This window comes from Chinchilla lanigera, unplaced genomic scaffold, assembly GCF_000276665.1.
Source record: "Chinchilla lanigera isolate Chin_1 unplaced genomic scaffold, ChiLan1.0 scaffold00026, whole genome shotgun sequence".
Taxonomy (NCBI): domain Eukaryota; kingdom Metazoa; phylum Chordata; class Mammalia; order Rodentia; family Chinchillidae; genus Chinchilla; species Chinchilla lanigera.
The window spans coordinates 13,423,433-13,445,602 of record NW_004955427.1 but is presented as its reverse complement, the minus strand read 5'-3'; the positions used below and the strand labels follow the sequence as shown (position 1 = coordinate 13,445,602).

Genomic DNA, 22,170 nt, shown 5'->3' with positions numbered 1-22,170 from the left:
AAAAAAACCTTTCAGAATGCAATTTTTTAAAAAGAGGAAATCACTTTTGATAGTTCCCTGGGTAAGAATGATTAAAGTCCAAAGACCTATGCACAACCTTCTCAGTTCTTTGTGCTTGGCATTTCCTTTGTTCTCTCATGTGTCTTAAAACCCAGCAAGCTGCATTCTCACACTCCATTCCTTCCAGCTGGACCACCTTCCCCTTCTTCCTCCATTTAGAAAAAACTCCCAACTATGTTTCAAAGTGTACTTCAAACCTTACTCCTTTATTTATTTATTTTTTTGGTACTGGGAATTGAACTCAGGACCTTGTGCTTGCCAGGCAGGTGCTGTGCCACTGGGCTAAATCCCCGGGCCCTTACTCCTTTAAATGTTGCCCATTCCAGGGCCCATAGATAGCATTTTGTTCACATAATATAACATTTCCACAATGGGAAATGTTTATGGGTTTTGATCGTGTGTCTGTCTTTAACATGCCTCCTATCTCTTCCATCTGACCCAGATTAGGAACTTCTTAGGGGCAGGATGTGTCCAATTTATCTTGGTAATCCTACCAGCTGGAATAAAAGGTTTATTCAGTGTCTGCTGAATGGAAGGGTACGGTCCAATCAGAAATTTGAAATTGAGAGGGGACCTGTCAGAGAGACAAAGAGAGCGGAAGATGCTCTGGTCCGTGGTGGAACCAAGAGATCTTTCTGGGAGGAAATGCCTGTAACCGTAGTCTTTATTTTATTTTTTAAACTGAAGAGTTCCTGATCAGTGCTGGAGGGACGGAGCTGAGAGCTAACGAGGTTCCGCACTCTTTATGGACAAAGGCACCCCCCCACACAGATGCCCCAGTGGCTTGCTTTTTTCAAGGAACCTCTTCTGTTTTCCTTCTTACCTCTTCTCCCAAAATACATACTCACTACGCTTGTGGCTTTCGGCTTTCTGCAGCCACAGGGGGGCAGGAGAATGGAATCTAGGATGATAGGGTACCTAGGCAATCATCACCTTGCCCTGAGCCTTAGACTGGGTGGAGGAGGCTGCAAAGAGGGACAAGAGAGGGAGAAATAAGAAAGCTGTTGAGTCAGAAAGAGGAGAGCAGGCTCAGGCCTGAGAAGTTCGGGAAAAGAGCATGGGGTGGGGAGGTGGGCTGGGAGCAGAGGTGAGGGAAAGTCAGTGAAACACACTGAGCCGCCAGCTATGCAAAGCCCAATGCCCATGCTTCCTATCCGTGGCCACCTTTCACCCCTACCCAGGAAGCGTTACTGTCCCAAATATCCAGGTGCTTTGTTACCCAAGGACTTCAAGGCTCATCTCAAGCTGCGTAATAGGCAAAGCTTGTCTACTAAGTAACAAGGTAAGAACTCAGCGGGACCAGGTGCTGAAGACTATTGGCCTTGGACTCAGGTATGAGCTACAGCTAACCTCAATATAAGGTGACTTTCAGTGAGTAACTTACCCTCCTTGAGCCTCAGCTTATTCTGTGAGAATGAAAATGAGTACTTTGATGAGCTCCTAAAAAGAGTTAATGAGATAATGTGTAAAGCAGCCTGGAACACAGCAAGCACACGGTAATTTCGGAGAGCAGAGGTCATGAACTTTTCTGCTGAAAGCTGCTCACTGGTCTAACTGCGTACAGTGGCATTGCCACCTGGTGGGCTTTTAGATTAATGCCCTTTTATACCAAAACACACATTGCGCCAGGCATGGTGGCGCACCCCTGTAATCCCAGCACTGGGGAGGCTGAGGCAGGAGGATCCTTGCGAGTTCAAGGCCAGCCTGGGCTACAGAGTGAGCTCAAGGCCAGCCTGAACTGCATAGCAGGACCCTGTCTCAAAAAAAAAAAAAAAAAAAAAAAAAAAGAAACAAAAACAAGAAACACCAAAACACACATTACATTTTATCAACTCTAGACACACATGATATCATCTCTGCCCCTTCCTTTAGGCTGTCCAAATTGTGTAATATGCTCACTTTGGTACCCCACACATAAGCATCTGAAGGTCAAGGGATAGTCTTTGTTGAAAAAAAAGCAACTTATTCTGTGTGATTTACAGAGCCTCATGTTCTGGGGGAGGGGCAATCTACGGACAGCAATGCGGTGTTTCGAAGTTTGTGGTCAGAGTTAGCTTCTAATGCCTTAACCTCCACCCAGAACTAGTCAACATTTAATATCACTTATGCTAATAACCTCCTCCCCTCTGCACCTTCCGCTACGGCCTCTTCACCCTCTCTTGATGATGATAATGACAATAATGATCATAATTTCTCCATAGTGTCTCTACTTGTTCAGAGAGAAAGGGGAGAAATATTCCCATCAGACAGAAGATGTTCTGAGAAAGTGTTTACGGAAAGGAAAATGTATCTCTACCTGCTCCCCAGCTCCCACTCTCAGCTGCAGAAAAGAGCGCACCTCTAACCTTGCTCCACGAGTACACACAACCACAGTGGAACTACCTGCTCTTCTCCTACCTACTTGCTTGTAGTTATAGCCTATGACTGAAATAACGAACTAAAACACTAACGTAGCAACTGGGGAGAAAGCACATCTACTTTCAAACTTTCTGGGGCTCAACGCTGACAAACTAACATAAAAGAAATTACTTTAGAGCCTGAGTAGACAGAACAAGTAACCAGACCAGTGCCAGGACAACAGTAAGGCAATTCTTTTTTTTTTTTTTTTGGTTTTTCTCCGGTACCGGGAACCGAACTCACGACCTTGCGCTTGCCAGGCAGGCACTTTGCCACTGAGCTAAATCCCCAGCCCCTAGTAAGGCAATTCTTAAAAGCTGGATGTTCCATCTCTCAGGACGAAGGATAAGCAAACTCAGCTGGTCAGTGGTCAGTGTATGAGCACAAACCTTATAACTGCACACAGGCCTAGAAGAGCACCACAACACTGATGCTACCTGGAAGTAGTACCCAAGGGGCCCCTGAGCAGATTGGAGAGAGATCAGCCCAGGAAATATGCCAAGGAGCATGCCCACCGTCAGCTTCCAACATACAGTAACCAGAACCACAGAAGTGTTTCCCGCAAACCATCCACAAGAGTAACACGTGGTTCAAAAGTAGAGTCGGAAGAACAAGGGTATCTTGCTTGGCGTTCATGCTGAGAAGAGCAGGAAGATCACTGCTGGCAACTCAAAGTCATCCCTAAGGAGAGACACAGGCTGCTGGGATGGGCACTGGGCAGGATTCCGCGCAGGTCAGCAAACCGGAAGTGAGGTGCCCTGTGCTGCATACAACATTGCGAAGGAGGCAGAAGGAAGTGAGGCAGAAGGAAGTGAGGCAGAAGGAAGTGAGGCAGCGCTCCAGGGCTCGAAGGGCCGAAGACCTAGACGACAGTCAGGCTGGACAGCACCTCTTCTGTTACACCAAAATTAAAGCGCGGCATGGCCTCAGGAGCAGATGAGCCCCAAGATGCCCTGTGGATTTCACTGATTGCTAAGTATAGGAACCAGAATCCCTAGCAATGACGTCAGAGAAGAGATAGAAGAAATGGGTACATATACTCCTCCAGTGCATGCATGTATGCACACAGGCACACTCAGGCCCTGCTCAGCGGGAAAGACCGTTCTCTAGTGTTATATATTGCCTTTCATCAAGCCTAGAAGAATCCTTTTTCACTGTCACCTATGTTCTTTCCTCACACAGTCCTGGAGGATGCATCAAAGTTTGTCCGTTAAGGCAGTAAAAAGGCTTATACCTAACAGAAGTCTTGGTGAAGGGTCTCTCTGTCTCCCTCTCTTCTTATCTCCTCTCTCTCTGTCTCTCTCTTTGTATGTCTCTGTCTCTCTCTCGTGTGCATGTGCACAGTACTAGATTTGAGCCCGGGGCACTCTACCACTGAGTTATATTCTAAGCCTTTTAAACAATTCTTTTATTTTGACACTATCTCACTAAGTTCTCCAGGCTGGCCTCAAAGTTGTGATTTTCCTGACTCAGCCTCCTAGTCTAGCTGCGATTAGAGGAATATGGCACCATGTCCTGCAGTGGGATCTCTTCAGCCTCGCTATTATCAACTACACTATCCCTTCTCATAATCACCGTAAGTTATTTGCTTATAGTCTTTCTCTCTGTCCTTGTCACACAGTAGGTGTGTCAGAGCAAGCTATGAAGCCTGCTACCTCCAAGGTCTTTCTCAGGCCTAACCGTGGTCCACAGAATTTGATCTGACCAATCCCCAGTAGGGACTCCCCTTGCAAAAGTGGAGCTTGTGACAGGCAAGTGATATGTGAATGTGGTGCCCTTTTCCTGTCTCACCTGGATTTGTTTTGGGAGCCCTGTGGTTCTTATTCAGTGGAGAAGGCAGGCAGGACACAGGCCCTTCCCACTGTCCTATGTAAACACGGAGGGGGTGGAGGAGGAGAATGTAAGGAGAAGTAGATGCTGGAAGAAGCTTGCTTCCATTTGACAAATGTGTCTTAAGTACACATCCCATGTCCAGGCACCCAGCAGGCAGGGGTAAGACACCCAGTCTTCATCTGCGTTACCCTTCACACTATTCATTATTTATGCCACCTGTCTGCTAGGCCACTGGCTCAGGAATGACGCTGATTTTACTTGGGATGGCGTCTGCAGCACAAACACAATTCTAGGTGTTCAGCAAACACCTGTTAGGTGAACAAATGATGACTTAAGCTATAGAAGGTTCTGGCAGAGGAGAGAGAGACTGCAAGCACATACAGAGGGAGGAAGCTCTTTTGTTAGTCGGAGAACCTGGGAATTTAGGGAGCGGTGGGGTTGAAAAGTTTGATTTACTCTGTTAGGTAGGAAATATAATTACCATCAATCCAGTGAACCTGTCATTTGCAGCCTTTCTTTTTTTGACCCTTCCTCATAATGACTAGGCATCCTCACCCTCCACATGACTCAGAGGAGGCCTCAGGCTCCATGACCTGGGCTGAACCGGGATTAATCTGCTTCTAGACCTGTCTGGTTCCAAAGGTGATTCAAGCAAATGCCAGGTAAAACCAGCCCCACCTCCCATGTAAAAACATGTTCACAAGAAGTCTGAAGCATTCAAATGAAGCACTAGACTTGGGGTAAAGGGGCTGAACTACTTGGAGTCAGGGCCAAGTTGGGAGACGACAGGCCCCTCCTGGAGGGCTCACGCTGTAAGATGCGTGCTGCGCCAGGGGCAGGATCCTTCCTCCTACCCTGAAATGACTGAGGAGTCAGTTTGGTGTAAGACAACAAAATCTGTCTCACACAAGGAAACACAGATTGCATTACTAAAGCAGCTGGAACAATGAGTGGCTCAAATAAGTGTTCAATAAATGATACTGACTCATTCAATCTGAGCAACGCAAGTTAGGGTCACTTCTGAGGATATTTTCATCAGTCAGATCCTTGCTGCAGATTCATGTATGGTATTTAAGGCAGCATCTCAGGAACTGGACGCCCTCAGACTGGCTCCCTCAGCATCCTGTCTTGGCACGCATACCCTCTACTTCTAAAATAGACGCACGTATGGGGACACACACACACACACACACACACACACACACACACAGAGCGCTTGAGCTGGTGAGTGTGCTTTAGAATCATCACAGTTTACTTTCTTTCCCATCGGACCTCATAGAAAACCACTTCTTCACCACCTCCCTGACCCCGACATGTACACACTCAGTCCCTCACCCCCCCATTCCCATTCTTTCCTTTCTCAATTACAGAGCTCTTTTAAACCACCTAAAACTTAAATAAATACCAATCTGGAAATCTGAAGCATGTTCCAGTCAGTTCATCAGTCCCTGCTGGAAGCCCCCGGCCCCACCCCTCGTCCGCTCCCCCCTAACTGTGAAGCCCAGTGGTCCCGGGGCAAGGCTGGCACACGCAGAGAAAACAAACACATGGAGTCTCGCCAGCTGGGTCAGGCACCACTGTTTACAGCAGAAGCGAAATGCAGAGAACTGGAGAGGCGCGAGGAAGGGAAGGAGCAGCAGAGCGGGTGGAGGTCATTCTAGCCTCCTACTCCTAGGCTGCACCACCTGCGGAGAAGATCTCTGCAGAGGTTCTGCCATTCCCAGGTGTAGCACAAGGCACCCATCCATCACGGTGTGGTTGATACCATAGTTCTGCTTCAGGCAAGCACCCGCAGTCTGTGAGGGCAGACAGACAGCTATCCTGCTCGTTACTATGTCCCCAGCACCGACTGCACTTCTTGGTACATACTGGGAGCACAGTGAGTATTTGTTTATTACATGAATAGATCAACTATTTTTCTGCCTGTCCCACGAGGTTACAGGTGAGTGGCCAGTGGGAGGATGGGGCGGGGAGAAGGTTCATGAGGAGTGTGTAAGACGACACTTCCCCAAACCTACCAGATCTGAACATGTGCTATAGGGCTATACCAAAAATAATTTAGGAAAATGCTATGTTATAAAAGTCTAATCAAGTTTCTTTACTGCAGGCCTTTTCAGAACTTTTAACATGCTATTATACAGCGTGAGTCACCAAGATAGGGACAAATATGCACTGAAGTCTGTAACCACAGGTTTGGACATACTTGACCACGAGCCTGGAATTATTTGAGAGAACCATTTTTTTTTTTTTCTCAGAGTACCAGTAGTAAGGAGAACTTCCCCAAAAACATGTCTGGAAACGCTGTCCCACAGAATGACTCAAAAGCAACTTGCAAAACAGTGCGGTAAAAAGGCCAGGAGACATGTAACCTTTAACACTGGTTACTTCTGCAGATTAGGAGATTTGCACTTCTTAAATTAAATACCTCAGAAATATTTAAAGTAGGGCTGGGAATGCGGCTCAATAATTGAGCCCATGAATGCATGAGGCCTTGGTTCTATCCTAGCACTAAAAAGAGAAATATTCAAGGTAGATATGTAGTGTCACTTTTATAATTAAAAAGACAGGTAGGGGGGCTGAAATAATGCATGTCATCACTGGTATTTGACCTGCACGTAAGCCTGGCGGTCATATTTCCCCATAATCCGTTTGACCATAGGATGCTGCTCCCTGTCCCATTATTACAGCTAAAGAGTTCGCTGCGTGTAATCCCAACAACCAACTCCTCTGCCTTCTAAGGAACACCCGCCAGAGTCCTGCTGATGTCACAGAAAACTGACAACAATTTTGCAAATCAGTGAAAATACACTTCATATGTTTGTTACCCAACTTTAGAGTTTTTTGTTTCTAGTAACTTTACTTTGGTTAGTAAGTTGTATAAACGATATGATGAAATGACCACATTGAGCATACTAACATTTAAAGACTGCCTTTTCTCTGCTAAATTACCAAGTTCCTGCTAATTAGTAGATGCAATTAAAAACCATTGAGATTTATTACATGTAGTAATCTAGGTTTTGTCACAATATGCGACCGGGGCACACATTTAGAATGACAAGAAACCATAAAGTCTGTGAGTTGCGATTCTCTGCACTTTCAGATTCCAACTTGTCTTTCCTTCACCCAAAAATAAAGATGCAAGAAGAGATCATCATTGCAAAGAGCATCTACTTCAGGGGCCAAGACACTCTCCACAGTTAGTGAAGGAAGGGGACACTCAGACAGGTATCTGAGCCATAGGCACCTCTGCCTGCTGGAGTTCTGATCACTTGGGCACCAAGGAAGCCCCTGAAAGGGGAGGAATGTTCTCCAAGCATATGTAAATGTGCGTGCTTGCACTTCACAGCCTGAAAAGCCATTAACAATTCCCTTTAAGGCTGGGGATTTAGCTCAGCGGCAAAGTGCCTGCCTGGCAAGCGCAAGGTTGTGAGTTCAATTCCTGGTACCAGAAGAAAACCAAAAAACAAACAAACAAACAAAAGATGAGTCATTACACAATTCCCTTTAAAAAGCTAGCATGATACTGAGGGGCTCACGGACCACTAAGTGCAAAAAGTGTTGGCCATCCAGGGGTCCCAAACCCACTCAGTTACAGCTGGCTGGGTTATTTGATAACCCAGAGGGTTAACAACTCAGCATCCAGCTTCTGGCCTTCCTGGTCCCCATAGAGTCCCAGCCTTGCTCCCTCCTTGGTTCTCTCACTCCAGAAATGAAGCTGCCTGCTGTCCAATATATACCCCGACTGGTTTCATCTCCTTCCAAATCCATCTTGTGTCTTAACTTCTGCCAAGAATAAAAATTAAAACACGCACACACGCGTACACACACACCATGCACGCATGGGAAGGGAGGTCTGGGCTGGGAGTGCAAACTCAAAAAGACCAGACCAGGTGGAGGGGGAGGAAGCAGGCTGGCTGCTCAATGTGGATGCCTGTCAGGAGGCCAGCATACCCTGCCAGGTAGGCAGACCCCAAGGCCAGATCTGAGGGGAAATATTGAAGTGTGACCCGTTCTGTCTCCCCAACACAGCATTCTATGCACTTCAGCATCCCCACCAACTCTACTCCAGAGCAGCTGAGATCATCCTAGCTTCAAGGCACCCCAGGAGCAGGAAGCCCGTCCATGCCCCAGTGCTCTCTCTTGCCAATGACAAAATGGATAAAACAGTACTTTTAATTGCGTGTGGGACCTGGCAGTGCAGGTACCTAGCAGGGTCTTCCCTAGGTTCTGCAGACAGATACCTGAGTCTGGGGGGCAGATGGAGCAGCTCTAGTCCCTGAACCAGAACCCCTCACTCCCCTCCTCTGTATACCATCACCTGTCCTTTCCCCACTCCCTCAGGGAGGTGGGTGATCCAAGCTCACACTACTTACACCTGTCCAGATGGAAGTCTACTGTCTCAGGGAATCACTTGCCTCATACGTCAATACATATATTGAATATCTATTAACTACTGGCCTTGACAGTCCACAGTAAAGTTCAGGTTCTCAGCCTCTGGTAAAGAGATGCAGAAAGATCCCAGAGCCCCGCCGAACAACTGGGCACCAAACCCAAGTGCCCTGGCTGGGTGGATACTCTTTCCTTTCCACTCTACTGTCAGGAAGTGGGAAGACTGGACTCTATTCTGTTGGATAAAGAAACCTCATGGCATCCACCTTTGTCTGTGTCACACATAGCACAGGAATGGAAACCAAGTGGTATCTGAAAAAAAAAAAATTGTTTGACTTAATAATTGTTGAGTCTAGGTGATGCATATGTGGGAAAGGACAATATTCCACTCCAACTAGATGCCTTTGGCATATTTGAAGCTGGTTATTCAGACAAACTGTAGAGCTTTGCAGATGCAAGAATGGCTCTGAAAAGCTCTCCTTTTATAGAAGGAAATGTCTATCTATCTACATTAGAAGGTAAACGATGCATGTAGGCACAGGCTTTTCTATCTGATATCTGCCCCCTGCCAGAATCTTCCCCTGGGAAGTAGGCATTGGGCTCTGACAGCTGGCCCACCCAGAGATGACCAGGTGCTGTTACTGGAGACTTCATTTGCAAAACAAGACAACCTCAGCTCACTGTCACATCCTCCCACAAACTCCCGTAGCCTGTGCCACCTTCCTTTCCCCAGAACCCAAGCCACTCTGCCTTTGTTAAGGTCTTTTATGGGTCAGCATCTTGCCCCAGAGTCTCATCCTCCTGTGCTTTGAGGCATGTAATAAAATTTGTATGTTCTTTTTCATGTTGTCTGTCTATTGTCAGTTTGTTTCATAGACGACAATTATCAAACCTTCAGAAGGGAAATAATACGTACAAAATTTCTCTACATATACGTGAGGTTCATGATACTATTCTTTCTTATGTTATGCATGAGTTTTTTAATTATAAAATAGGAAAAAAATTTTAATCAACAGGATAACTAGAATAAGAACATCTCAAACCTTCTCAATCCTGCACCAACTCCTGAGAATCCATTCACACGCAGTATTCTATTAAGGTAAACAGTGTGGGGAAGCCAGTGGGTCTCAGCAAGTGTCCAGGGTCTGGATGAAGAAGGATATACCCTTTCTTTGGGTGAAGAAGGATATACCCTTCCTTTGACCTCCTGGATATGTTAGGCCAAAGAGGCAGCCCAAGAACTGAGATAGCGACTGTTGGCCATAGCCAACAGAGACGCCATGTCCCTCACTCTCTGAGCTCAGGGACCCTAGCAGCTGACTTCCCCCATGCTCTCTGCTTCCTTTTGGGGCCTCTCCTGACTAGAAACATCCTCCTTAGGACCCTGAGCACATCTCACGAATGACACGTATCTACCTCTGGCCGACTCTTTCTTTCCTGACTGCATAAGCAGTCAAATCAGAGGCCTTAAAGTCTAGGTGAAAGACTACCAGGAAAACCAATCAGCTTGAACTTTTGAACCTTTGACTTCCCTGGGCCTCCACTGCCTATAAAATGCTGAAACGTTAGTTGACAAAATTATTTATTTTTATTTTACTATGTACTTTAATGGAATTCAGTGTGATATTTCCATACATGCATTGATCATATCCAACCACTTTTCTGCCACCCTCTCTCTCCCTTCCCTTGTGCAGTCTTCCTTGTACCTAGTAACCATTATTCTAATTTTAGGTTGACTCCCCACACCCTCCAACACACACACATGCATATGAGAGAGAACATGCGATTCCTCCTTTTTGTGTGTCTGGCTTACTTTGCTTAAGTGAAGCAATGAATGCCCTCTAGTTCCATCCATTTCCATGCAAATGACAGGATTTCATTCTTGCTTGTGATTGAATAATAGCCTATTGTGTGTATATGCCGTACTTTATCCATTTATCTGCAGATGAGCACCTAGGCTGATTCTATAGCTTCACCCTTGTGAATGGTGCCACAATAAACATGGGGCTGCAGGTATCTTTTGTAGTTGACATCATTTCCTTTGAATATATATCCAGGAGTGGTATATCTGCACAGTATGGTAGTTGTATTTCTAGTTTATTAAAGAATAGCCATACTGTTTATTAGCTGTACTAATTTACATTCCTATTAACATAAGAGTTCCATTTTTCTCTACATCCTTGCCAACATTTTTTTTTTTACTTTATTATAGCTATTCTAACTGGGATTATATGGAATCTCACTGTAGCTCTGATTTTCATTTCCCTGAACTAAAGATATTGAGCATTTTTAATATACTGATTGGTCATTTGCATTTCTTTTTTTGAGATGTGACTACTCAGATCAGTTGTTCACTCTTAAATGCAAATATTTTTTAACTGTGAAGTTTTTGAGTTCTATGAACACTCTGAATATTAACCTTCCATCAGATGAGTAGCTGGCATATATTTTCTTGCATTCAGTAGGCTCTTCAGTCTGTTGGTTGTTTGCTTTGCTGTGCAGAAGTTTTGCAGTTTGATGAAGTCCCATTTTTCAACTGCAAAAAACTCTTTAACAGTCAAATTCTCCAAAAGTATGAGCTCTTGGAAAGAATTATAAATCAGCAGCATCTCTGGACATGAATTTCATCTCATATCATATCATGATCATATGATGACGATGATGACAATGATGATGTGATGATGATGGTGATGATGATGACAGTGACCATCAAGCTACCTGTTATGGTTTGAACCTTAAGTGTTCCCCAAAGGTCCATATATTCAAGGCTTGGTTGCTAGCCTGGGGTGCTACTGAGACGTGGTAGAACCTTCAGGAAGTGGAACCTAATGGAAAGAAGGTAGGTCACTGGGGGCATGATATTGACGTGGATATTGGGACCCTGGCTTCTATGCTTTCTTTTTGCTTCCCAGCCACCATGACATCAGTAGATGTGTTCCACCATGTGCTTCCCACAATGATGTTCTGCATCACTACAGGCCCAAAGTGACAGGACCAAGCAACCATGGACTGAGAGTTCTGAAACGGTGAGCTAGGATAAATCTTTCCTCCTTCAAAGTTGGTTATCTCAGGTACTTCACTGGTGATAATAAAATGCATCTGTTCTAGGCTAAGCACTCTTCTAAAGAGATAAAGTGGAAAACGTAATTCAGGAAATGATCTCTTGTTATGATTTGGAAAATATTCAGAAACTAAAATATATGTGTTGCACGGGCTAGAGACATAGTGCTCAGTAAATATCTGACCGAGAGGCCACTCTTTGATGGCGACAAACGTTTTTGTCCCTGTGGAGATGAATGCACTGTGCTCATGGGACACTTACTGCAGGACACTCACTAAGCAGTCACAGCCTAGCATTAAAACTCAAGTGACTGTTGGGAGGCAGGCTGCAGTGGACAGCACGAGTTTTAGTGGGCGGCATTATTTACACAAGACATCCAGGTCCAAAGCTTCTGGCCCGGAGCAGGGAAACATGCCTCATCTCGGCTGAGATGCAAAAGGCAAGGTCCCACTGCCTTTCCCTGCGCAGACCAGGGGCGTTGTTCCTGGTATGTTGGTTAATTTTGTGCGTGGGAAAAATTAGTTCTGCCTGCCTAAGAGTTTGTCTTAACTGGACACAATTCCTTTCTACTTCCTGACTTTCAAAGCATGTAGAACTTTTATTAAGGAGCCTCCCTGCCTTGGAGGCTGGCTTTTTCTGGACAGAAGTGGGGGCAGGGTGTGAAATTGAAAGCCTGGCCCCATTTCTACAGATTGCTCTGGAAAGATAGTTCTGGAGAAGACCCACACCGCACCAGAGACTTCCTTCCACCAACACTCACCGAAACCCCCCACATAGAGAGTGGCCCATTCTCTATAGTGCCTTCCTGAGCCTCTGGCAATAGCAAAAGACCCAGGAGGTGCTGGGATGGTCCTGCTGGACCTTATGCTAAAGGCAGTTATTTATTTTAATGTATCCGATTTTTATAAAATCAACCTTTTCAGATTTTATTCTCCTAATATCAGAAAGAAATGCTTTGTCAGATAATAGATTTGTATTTTGTTTCAGAAAATGTGGCCTCTTTTCACAGACATACACTCGCCAGCAGGTACCTAAGAAGCCAGTCTGGGATACTTTCTCAGAACTCTACTGTCCCTCCTGGGGGCCGGGGTAGGGGAAGGGGAGAGAAGGGCAAGGTGACCTATGGGTGAAGGGTAGATAGAGCAGGGGTCCCACACGCACAGGGTTCAGCAGTTCTCTCTCCTCTGCGTTGCGGGCAAACTAAGGCCATGGTGAAAGCCTCCAGATGGTCAGGCTTCACTGTGATGTCCTCTCAGCCTCTGGAGATAGACCCAGGAAGCCAGGAGCCAGAAGGCTCCACCCTGAAGCTGAAATTAACAATAAAAGCAAGAGGGACAGCTTGCCTGCAGACTGCTGTCCTCTGAAGTTCAAAGACTTAAGCTCTACATTGCATGAGTGCTCACAGTAAAAAAAAACTAGGGGCAAGCATTATTAGTCAGACCTACACGGCAGACAGCGCCGTACCATAATGCATTGCAGCCCAGGGACCTCGCTGAGCTTTTGGTCCCGCTACAGGCTGGAAAGTGCGCTTGGTGAGGGAAACAAAAAAAACCAAAAACAAACCAGGAGGAGGTGGTATAGATTTGGATCTTCAGCATGGAGTGTCCATCATCCAAAAGCTGACCTTTCAAGGCATCTGATGAATCTTGTTCTTCCTTTTGCTGAATTCTAACACACCGGGCAGGTGTCACTCAATGAGAGCTTCAGCTTCCTGTTTGTTCTAAATAGAAATGGAAGCCAGGCTCCTAATATGCCCCCTCCCTCAGCCCCTAGAACTTCTCAGCCTGGTTCAGATGACCTACACGATTCCCTGTCCACAGGCGCTTTCCCCTACATGTGGTCAAGGGCTGGAGTGGGGTTGGAGGAGACCCCTCCTCTGACCCCATTGTCAAACTGTCCTATCACCTGTCCCCCAGAGGGCCTCACCATTTACAGTGACTGCAGCGCTGAAGACTGGGGGTCCTGCCCCTGAACTCCCAAGGAGTCCCGATTTTCAAGGCTGATGCAGGAAAGAAGAATATTTTCAGGCAGGGAAGATGTTCCCAATCTTTTTGTGTCCAATTGGTCTTCCTTTTCAGTAGGCACAAAACGGCTCCATCCCTCTCAACATAGACACCGCCGCAACCTGGGCAGGGTGAAAAACTGTGACCTCAGAGGCCGAAAACCCGAGGCCGCCACCGGACATGAGTGTGCAGGAGCACTCCCCGCCCAAAGGACACAAACTTCCTCACACTTGCCCACAGCTCCGAAGTAAGTAAAACAAACTCCCGAGGAAGAAGGCAAACAGCCGCATGTGCTCCTCCCGTCTGTCTGTTTAGGAACGGGATGCGAAGGTCTGCACAGCTGATATTTCCAGATGTGGAAGGCAAACACCGACAGCTCCTAACAGTTTCCCAGCCCGGATTACACTCCGGCAGCACAAGGGCCAGGCACGTTCAGGGAAAGATGGCAAAGGGGCCGCCCTGCGCACACGCGGGGCTCTATTCAGGACAGTCTTAGCACACGACTTGGAGCTCCACCTTTGAAGGTCCTGGAGCCCCAGCTGGCTGTGTACCTGTGGGACAGGAAAGGACAGGAAGTCCTACTTAAAAAGGAGGGGGTTGCCAGGTGAAAGAAACCAGTCTGGAAAAGCTAGTCATTCAAACAATCTGACATTTTGCAAAAGACCAAACTATAGACAGTGTAGCTCAGGGGCTGCTAGAGATTGACGGGGTAGAGAGAGATGAACAGGAGAAGCACAGCGGATCTCTAAGGCAGTGGGACTATTACTGTGTAGGGTCCTGTAACGGTAGATACATGCCACCATATACTGGTCAAACCCCACGAAATGTACCACAGGAAGAAGGAACTCTAATGTAAACTATGAGCTATAATTAATAATAATGTGTCGATATTGTCTCTTCAATTGAAACAAATGCACCACATCAACAGAAGATGTTAATTAAAGGGAAATTAGTAGGGTTAGGTAATAGAGGAACCTTGGTATGGCAACACTGTCTATGTTTTGTTTAATTTTTCTGTAAGCCTAAGATTGCTTAAAAAGAAGGTCACTGGCTGGGGATATAGCTCAGCGGCACAGCACCTGCCCAGCAAGCTTGAGGTAGAGGGTTCAGGTCCTGGTACCATAAATAAACAAATTAATTTAAATTAGAAGGTCATTGATTTAGAGTAATAACAATTTTTAAGCTGGAGGAGAAGGCCCCCTCCCACCTCGTTACATGTTGGGTTTCAGGATCTGGTCGAGCAATTCCTCAAGCAAATTTTTCTACTTTTGTAGTTAGCACAAGACCCCTTGGGATCTTCATCCCTTTTTAAATTTTTCCTCCGATTCTAAAGGCAGAATTCAGTAAGAAGTATTTGAGATGCAATTTGAGGTCAGATCTCTGCCCCTTTAAGTGGACACCAGACCCTAAACTTGCTCTTGTTTCCTACAGCAGAGACCCAGCCCTCCCCCACCCAGGGGAAGTGAACTGCTTGAGAGTAATTCCCTCCACGCCCACCAGATTTGGCAGATCTCCAATTCAACTCAGGTCGCTGGAGGAGGGCTGCAGCCAAGTGCATGGCTCAGCTACAGGTAAGAAGCCCAGATGAACACCTGGATTACAAACTCTTGGGGACATGCGAGGAAGAGCAGGGCTTCTCTGCACCTCCTAGCGAGGCCAGGCACAGTGCTGGGCATAAAACAGATGCTTAATAAATTCTTCGAAGTGTGTGACGAGCAGGGGACAGAGAGGACATCCTGTACGCTTGCAATCACCTCTCTGTAATGTAAATTGTTACCATACTGCATTATTTGGGGGATAACGACAAAGAAGTTTTATGCGTTTAATACACACACGCACACAATTTTTGATCCATGGCTGATTGGAACCACAAGTGTGGATACTCAGATCTGTGTTACATTTTGTTTCAAACTTTCTACTACACTCTTGAGATTCAGAAGACTCCTGCAGACCAGAATAGAGGGGAAGCAGGTGATAGACAGGCAAAGGAACAAACGAATATATGTCAGTGGGTGACAGGATGGATAGGACAGAGAATGATGGTGGGAGCTGTAATTAATACAAGGCGGCCAGGGGAAAGGGCCAGTATTATGAGGGAGGGGTGTGCAGGTATTTGGGGAGAGGACACAGCAAGGGCAAAGCCCTGAAGGGAGAGATTGCTCCGCCAGCTGGGAGCTGCTGGGAGGCTGCTGTGGGGGGAGGAGCCAGCAGGTGGGAGTGAGGTCAGAGTGGGAAGGGGTGGGCTCGGGGCACCAGAAGGCGTTTAGATTTTTCTCTAAATAAAACATAGAGCCGTGCAGAGTTCTGAGCAGAGAAGTGACCTTCACCGGCCAGCTCAGATAGATTAACGGGAGACTAAGGTGGGAAGAAGTCACAAGATCCTACCAACGTGGGAACGCAAAGCCAGGGTTATCTACCAATTTAAAGTGGAGTCTGAAGGCTGGGGGTGCAGCTCAGTGGTAGGGTGCTTGCTGGCATCATCACCAGCACCTTAAAAAGTAAATAAATAAACAAGAAGCATGAGGAAGATAGCAGGGCACAGATGGCATTAAGGTTACTGGCATACCTGACAGGATGACACAGGCTGAGCGGGGAGGCAGCAGAGAGTAAGGCTGCAGCGGGGGACTACCCACTTTCCCTGGTGACCCCTTTATCTTCTCTCTCCCCATCACTCCTTCCTCTCCATAGACTGAGCAGGTGGGAGCTCCATCAGCAGGACCTCCCGCCTGTTCCTCCTTCGTTCCCACCGGAACCTTGCTTCTATTCTGTTCCTCTTTCCTTTGCGGATGCCAGCTACTTTGTACTGCGTGCTCCTGACACATTTCAGGTGCTTTCTGTTTTCCCTTTGAAACAGCCTTAAGAAACCAGGCTCTCAGAGTTTCTGTAACTTGCCGAGGGCCATATGCCCAGCAACTGGCAAAGCCAGCCCTGAAACCCACACTGCTTCCTTCCAAAGCCTCCTTTTCACCCGGATGCCACAGAATCTCAGGCCCGCAAGTGGCTCCAGAGACACTGTGTGCTCCTGTAAGCCTTCTTTTCCCACAACTTGGCCCAGGACTGAGAAGAGTCACTCCAGACCTCTGTCCTCTTAAACGGGGTCTCCCAGAAACACCCTGGACTATTTCTGTCCCTTTCTCCCACAAGGAAGGGTTCTACCCAGAATCCTGTTGTTTCCCTCCCTCACTCCTGCTGGATCCTCACACAATTTCCCCAAGGGAATAGGAACACAGGAGAGATTCTGACAATATGACCAACTGGTCTCTTATCCCAGCTCCTGCAAAAAACCTCTCCACAGAAGCAAGTGAATGCATCCCTGTACCCAGACTCTGACTTCCGGCTAGTTCCCCAGAATTTCCTATCTCTTAATCAGGGTAGATGAGCCCAGATGCCACAATCCTAGGGCTTTTAAGGGAAGTAGAACAATTTTCCATCAAAAGTGTCCCTTTGTGCCATTTCACTGCATTCTTATGGTACTCTGAGAAGGCAGCTTGCAAACATGGGAATAAAGGCACACAGTGTCTGTCACTTCCCCTCCACTTTCCTGGTCATGCCATTACATTTTAAACCCAGGTACCCTGTGTCTCCCCATACGCAGAGCATCCTGGCTTCCGTCCTTCCATGTTTGTTAAAGAAAACAAAGAACCAGGGTAACTACTTGTCCTCCAGAGCCAAACCTCCACCACTCTCCTAAGCCAGCAGGAAGAGGAGTGTTCCCGCTCCTGCAGGTAACTGCCTGTTGAATTCTTTCTGCTTGCTGCACTGTGAGTATTTGCCTGGAAGGTAGCATCTCCTGTCAGTTACCTGTCTGTCAAAGCTGCTACTTCCTTCCCCAGGGTATTTTTCTGTACAAGCTGCCACTTCTCCTGGCCAGTAAAAGTATCTGCTGAGCCTACTCCGCACCCCCCCACACACACACTCACCGAGGGCACAGAGGACCCTGCTTGATCAGACTTGCAAAGCTCCTAGATGCAAATGGATTCACTTGGCAGCTACAGTGGGAGCAGAGATTTGGAACAGCCAATTCAGACAATGTCCCAGGGGAAGGAAAAATTGTCAAGAGACGCGCTCTGAGCTGAAACCTAAGCTGGAGGTAGCTCTCACCACTCCCTGCAGAGGCTGCCCTGGCTGTGCCACAAAGCCTGGCTTTCCCGGGCTGCGCTGCTGAGCTGTTCAAAACCTTCCAGCTATGGTCCCAGTTTTGTATTCATGTCTTTTAATGTAAGTCTCATAAAGGTCTCCACCTGCCCCTTACACGTAGTCAGCTGCAAAAGAAACAGTTCTGAGCTAAGGAGGCTCTGCTTTGGGGAAGAGCTTAACTGCAAATCCTGAGTTTTGGAGTCAGCAGACCTGCAGTGAAATCTTGGCTCTGCCACTTACCAGCTGTGAGCCCAGAACAAGTCACTACAGTGATTTAAGCTCCGGCTCTCTTATCTGCCAAATAGGATAAGAATGTCTGCCCATCCTCACAAGGAGGCTGGGGGGTTGCAAGGATAATGCTTGCAGTGCGCGGCACAGGGCCTGGCACACAGTAGGTGGTCACTAAATAGCAGCTACCACTCTGGCTAACACTGGAAGGAAGTAAAGGTGGGCAGAGCTGCCTCTTTGGCCCTGAGATCCGCTGACCTCAGGCTGTGCCCCTTGTCCACAGTTGATTCCCTGAGTGATGAGATGAGAGGCCATACCATGAGGTTTGCTTCTCGGTCTGGCAAGTGAGGGTAAGCGTTCTTCTCTCACATGAGGTCGGGTACCTGCGGCGCATGTGTGCTTACCCTCCTGAGGAATGGGGGTTGCCCCCCTAAACACAAAGCTTCCACTGCAAAGTCAGGGGGACAGCAACGAACTCCATCGCAATACTACATCCGAGCAACCTGTTCAGTTCCTTACACCCACACTCAAGACTTGTATGGTGCGCCAGTGGGGAGACTGGGTGGTAAAGTGAAGCCCACCTATAGAAAGCTACCTTGTTGTTCCCTCTGGGAAGGAGCGCTAAGCTCCTCCCCCCCTTCTTTCATTGTCACAGACCACCCACTGGAACTTGCTGGCAAGCTGCCACCGTCCAGGCGGGCTAACGGGCTAACTCCAGGCTGAACTCCCCAGCTCCATCTCTGCAACAGAAGCCTATAGAGGGAAAGGACCTGACTGCGGGGCTGTCACCTGGAGCTGACTCAGCCCTCACAGATGGCAGACCACCAAAGGTCTCAAAGAAGGGCTGCAGGTGATTGTTTCAGAGGCCTGCCCACTGGAAGACCCATGCGAATTCAACTGCTGGCTGTAACATGGCAGGTTCTTATACAATTTGTTCACTACAAAACATCCATTCATAATGACAGAGGTAAACAGCTGCGAATTTCCATGACTTCATGTGGTCTCTCTTGCAAAAGAAGGCCCTGTGCTGACTGAGGGCGTTAATAAATCCGCCTCATTCGGGCACAGCTATGGAAGGAGGAAGAGCTACTGTAACCCCACTTTGGGGCAAGAGCCACGAGATAGACAACAGAAAGACAGTCAAGTGGGAGGGACGATTTGTGAAATAATTAAGAGCAGCCTCTGCTTTCATAGAGAAACCAATAAACCCCGAACCTCCCAATTTTCCTCTCCAATTAACTGTGACCCATACCTAATAAACCTGCTGGGACTGTAATATTAGGTAAGTACAGACTAGTAAAGGCACTTGGCTTAGACTAATCTAGAAAAATACTGGCAGAGCCAGCGAAAGTGGGGGAGGCTTCTCTTCCACAGTCCAACTGCAGCCCAGTCTGGGTGGGAGCCTCAGACAGCCGGGTCCCCATACCCTCCTCCCCTACCATAGCTCCTGCCCCGTGTGATGTTTAGTTCTCGGTAGCCTGGAAGGTATCTGGGCAACTAGAAAAGCCCAGTGACTTTCACTTCTCTAAAATAAATTTCCCAACTCCTGCTCCTCTGGGAATGATTTCAAGCAAACAACAGAACACAGGGCAAGTGGAACTGAAAAGCAAAACGCTGAATTCAGGTATGTGTTTCTTGAATTTGCAGCTAATATCTGACATAGGAAAGACAGAAAAGAAAACCACCCATTTCTCTTTTTCTCCCCAGAGCTATTCAGTAATTGGTTTTGGAAACGTACCTAAGGCCCAGATTTCTGAGATTCTGCATTCAGTGCAGAGGTTCTACATTATGTTTTCTAAAATTAAAAATAAAACTACTCTAGCCTTGAAATCTCATGTCTCCAGCATACCTACCCCCACCATCCACTGAGGAAATTTTGGGGAACAAAATAGTGAACTCATACAGGCAGAGGCAGAACATTCGGTATTGTACGTCACACCTTTAGTGTTAAGACTCAGCCTGAGATTCTGTCTCTTCAGGAAGTCTTTCTTCACCGACCACTTCAAGCACTTTAACACTAGAGTCTGCACTGTACTGCTCTGCAGATCCCTTCTGAGTAGCAAGGGAGTTCTGAATGCTGTGGGCTCCAGGATTGACCCCTGCCAGCCCGTGCCACAGTGCCAGGCACACAACACGGATGCACTAATGGCCTGGTGAAAGGATGAAGGCTCTAGCTTACATACACTTCCTCCACATCATCTTGTCCAACATGGTCCAAATTCATTTGGGAGAAGAGTAACACTCCCTTGCTACACTTTTACTGCTCAGCTCCCCTTGGGTTATTTTTCTTCCACCCTACTTACCTTGTCCCTAGTAACACCTTCCTGTTCCTAACCAGAACTAGTTGAGACCGTCTCAACACTTTTTCTGGCAACCAAATGATGGTGACTGTGTATTATTGGCTATAATCTTTCTGCTACGATTTCTTCTTACTACCTAATAATCCCGTCTCAAACATCAAAGGCTCTCTTTGAAGATAAAGCCAAATTCACCATTAGCAAAAGAGAAATGATTTCCTAGCTTTGTTTCAAAAGATGGAAAGAAGTGGAATCACTCTGGTTCTGTGAGATAAACAATGCCTGCTACATCAGACCACAGGCGCTCCGTGTAATACCAGTGACGGAGACGTACTTGGCTCTCTTCACTCAAGCCTAAGCAGGGCTTTTCCACAGCAAGCTTAGACTTCAAATCTCAGAGTTAATGACTTATACCCAAATACGTCTGACAGTTGGTCTCCAGGAAAGGGGGGTTCAGATGGCCACCACAGGCTTTGCCTAAAAGGGTACATGAACTGCTAGAAACAACTTGAAGAGTATTCCAGATTCCACTCAGAGCTAGACTCTTCCAATACTAAAGGATGACCAAGTGATAATGCAAAACAGGAAAATCCAGCACACCAAACAGGCCAGAGAGATCAGACTGGGAGCAGGGAGCCTCACCTACTTCTTCTACTTCTTCACTGCTACACTCAGATGGTTGACAAGACTTCATGGGGCATGGATTCCAGGAAGCCTGTTCTGGGACTGAGGAGAGAGAGCATTGTTTCACCTTTTGAACAACAAAATAAATAGTTCTGAAGTATTCCCTTTTTATAAGGTGCATTGCTATAAACTATAGTAATTCCTTATTAATCCATTTTAGGAATAAGAAAACAGATGAAAAGCAATTTTCCTAAAATGACAGCTCTTCTAAAATGTTTAGTTACCTGGTTCCTCGCTATGAATTGAGATGAACAATGGACTAAGGACATGGTTAGATTTTATAAAACTATTACCTTCGCATCCAGCGGTACATTTTCAGCACTATTCACCAAATATTTCTTTAAAACATATTATAAGCTTCATATATAATAAGGTGGGCCTCAATAGAGGGATAGGGGTTTCTCTAGGGAGGAGACTTGGGGTAACAGGGCAGCAGGCAAGGAACAAACTCAGCGAAACCTGGGGGTCAGCTACTGTAAGGGTCGAGCTGAAGCAGAAGACTCCGAATGAGGCAGGACTGCCATGAAGCAGGAGGCAGCCACACGTAAAAGGGTTGAGAAATGTGGACTTTAAGGATCCTGATGTGGACTTTAAGGTGACCTGAAGGGTCTGAGAGACGATGCAGGGGGGCGCTAGGTGGACAGTAACGGCCCAGCCATGTGTCACCAGAAATTTCAAGGGCATCAACAAGCACAGTGGTATCAGAAACGCAAAGGGTGATGGAGACAATGGAAAAACAAAAGGAGGAGCAGGAAAGGCTGGGCAAGACGGGTGAGGTCCACCTGTGGCAAGGAACTGGGCAGTGCGATGAGACGGGGTAGGCGGTGGAGAGGCAGGGGCAGATGCGTGCAGGGCGCTGAAGGGTGTGCGCGGAGTTCAGAGGCAGAGCTGGAGGCGCAGCCTGCCCCTACACGGAGCGCCGCTTGCTAGAGAGCCCTCCAACCGTCCTTCCTACATGCCATCCCCTTCTCTCCAGGAGCAGCACAGAGGGCTCCAAGGAGGCAAAAATCTTCCTTAGAAAGGCTTTTTGTAAACACGGACTTCTAGATTAAAACCAAACACCCTCTCTTATCCAACTCCC

General features: G+C 47.0%; 1 protein-coding gene across 5 annotated transcripts in view; it reads right to left on the bottom strand.

Moving 5' to 3' along the window:
* Nucleotides 1-21,125, bottom strand: part of Boc (BOC cell adhesion associated, oncogene regulated) — a 68,050-nt gene extending 46,925 nt beyond the window's left edge. For 4 of the 5 annotated variants that reach the window (XM_013515110.1, XM_005386397.2, XM_013515112.1 and 1 more), the window contains exon 1: nt 21,048-21,125. The gene's annotated coding sequence lies outside the window, so the exon portion shown is untranslated. The remainder of the gene's footprint in view (nt 1-21,047) is intronic. The other variant, XM_013515111.1, reaches the window with a different exon arrangement.
* Nucleotides 21,126-22,170: the final 1,045 nt, after the last annotated feature.